Source organism: Lathyrus oleraceus, chromosome 6 (genome assembly GCF_024323335.1).
Source record: "Lathyrus oleraceus cultivar Zhongwan6 chromosome 6, CAAS_Psat_ZW6_1.0, whole genome shotgun sequence".
In the NCBI taxonomy this organism is placed as follows: domain Eukaryota; kingdom Viridiplantae; phylum Streptophyta; class Magnoliopsida; order Fabales; family Fabaceae; genus Lathyrus; species Lathyrus oleraceus.
Window position 1 is genome coordinate 144,278,195 of NC_066584.1, and position 2,387 is coordinate 144,280,581.

General features: G+C 33.9%; 1 long non-coding RNA gene across 1 annotated transcript in view; it reads left to right on the top strand.

Moving 5' to 3' along the window:
- Window positions 1-562: 562 nt before the first annotated feature.
- The window catches only part of LOC127092797 (uncharacterized), a 1,841-nt gene continuing 16 nt past the window's right edge, over window positions 563-2,387 (top strand). The window contains exons 1-2 of the long non-coding RNA XR_007792286.1: window positions 563-1,089; window positions 2,082-2,387. The exon at window positions 2,082-2,387 is cut by the window's right edge and continues 16 nt beyond it. This is a non-coding gene — a long non-coding RNA (uncharacterized LOC127092797). The remainder of the gene's footprint in view (window positions 1,090-2,081) is intronic.

Sequence of the window (2,387 nt, forward strand, 5' to 3'; positions counted from 1 at the left end):
TAAGCACATTCAAAATCATTCAATGGATGCAAAAGGAATGAATGCAAATTAAAAAATAGGTCTGAAATTAATCATTGATCAAAGTGAACAAATAAAAGTTTAAAGAGAATTATCATGGTCATGGACTTTCAAGCAAAAAAAGTTAATTAAAATCTAATACATCATATGTGAAGTCAAATAGAAAATTAATCACAATTTTAGTCAAAAAAATAAATAACATGAGCATCAATCCTAAAATGGTGAATTAATGTTTCTTTAGAAGTGGATTAAGAATCAAAACCTAATTAGTTTCTAGGATTAACCATTTTTATTTTCAAAGTAATTTTTTAAGTAATTAAAGAAATCAATTAAACCTAATTGAAATTTTAATTACTAATCATTTTAATTCCTAATATTTTTTATGTCAAAAATGAACTTGAAACAATTAAAGGTAATAATAAAAAGAGTAAAAAAATACCAAAAGAAAAAAAAGCAAAAGGGGCAGGGGTATGAAGCTGGAAATGAGGGTGTTAACAAAACTCTGAGGCGCAAGGGCCCATTGACATGCCCGTTAGCCTTGGCTTAACAAGAGATGGGGTGTGCAGGAGGCGTTTCTGGGTATAGAAAGCACACAATGGGCCCGGGTGGAGCTGATGCCCAAATCCAAACTCGTAAGATAGGGAAAAGGTCATGTTCAAACTCAAACACATTCAGAATTAGAACATCTCCTCTCAAACTTCTTGACCTGAGAACCACCACCTTCGTCGCACCAAAAATCACCTCTGGCAGAGGGCCAAACCACTGAAACCTTACATCAATGCACTCGTCTCTTCACCTTCTTCCTCAATCCATCATCAATTTCAAATAATTCCTAATAAAACATCCTAACTGGACTTATTTACTTATGAACCCTAAATATCAAAGTTCAAATTAAATCCTCCCAAGGGGGAATCAAAGTTCAATTGGTTGGGGTTTTGATTCCCCAAGCCCTAAGCTACATCTTGGTAACCGAACCACATCGAAACAAGCAAAAATTCCTTACCTCTGAAGATGAGGATGAAGATCGGGGATGAGCTAGTTCTGGAGCACGGCAAGATGAAGATGATTCTGGTAAGTCTCCTTGCTTTGAATTTATTTCCCCCTTTTTGTTCTTCTTCTTCTACTTCACTCCTTCTGTAAGAATGCTTGTGTGTGGGTGTTTTTCTGAGTTATGATGAATTGTAGTAGGGAGAGAGAATTGAGAGAATTCGAATATGAATAAGAGAGTTTGTGAAAGAGTGAATGAATGAATCCGAGAGGGAGTGAATGAATTGGTGATTTGGAAGATATCATTTTCAGTGTGATGGTGGATTTTTATAGAGGTTGAAGATTAATAGAGTTTTAACTATGTGAATCTAACCAGGTGGAAAATGGTTGAGAGTCATGACTCAGTGTGGGGATTGGTGAGGGTTAGTTATGAACATAGGGATTGAGAGAGTCAATTAGAGTTAAGTTTGCTGTTACTCGAATTTTGTTTGTTCAAAGGACTTGAGAACTTAGTTAGATTGGAAATGTTGTTAGGTTAGTTGTGATTGGATTTTCTATTATCAGTTGATGTAATCAGTTAGCTTTGTTGAATGGACGTGTTGCAGCTAATTTCTTTTAATACAATTTTGTTAATTTAATTTATGTTATTGTTAATTTGTTGTTAGTTTAGACAGTTAGATGTTTAGGTTAGTGAATTAATTGTTGATTTGTTCTGTTTCTGTGTAAACTATGTTATGCATTCAGTAAACAGTTAGATTTGGTTGTTAATTTCAGCTAGTGATGTGAGATGTTAGTTCAGATGGTATGTGGGGATTGTTATGATGCTTGTAAAGTGAATATGCTACTGATGATGCATTGTGTTGAAATGCTTAGTGCTAGGTTATGTTAGCATTCATTTTGGTTTAAAAAGAAGCTAATTTGTTGTTATGTTCACATGTTGATGCTTGAAATGAATGTGAGTGAATTATGAGATTCTTAACTTGTTAGGATGCAAGGATGTAACCTTAGTGAAAACGTTTGGATGTATGCATTAATTCATGTAGGTTGCAATGTTATTGACATGATGCAATGGTTAGAATGATTTTGCAGGATGATGCACACATGATGATTGGACAAAGGCATACAAAGTGACTTGCATTTGAAGTAACATGGTGAAGGCAACATCAAAGACATGTGGAGCTTTGAAGATTCAAACAAAAAGATGACTTTTGGAAAAGTAAAAATAGGAATTATGGTTAGGATATGTAAAATTAGTCCGTTGTTGACCAAAAAGTCAACAGTTGATCAAAAGTCAACTTAGGCAAAAATGTATTTTTTTTGTTTTGTATAGTTTGATTCGTAAGAACTTGTGATGAATGAATTGTTTTTGAAATGCAAAACTC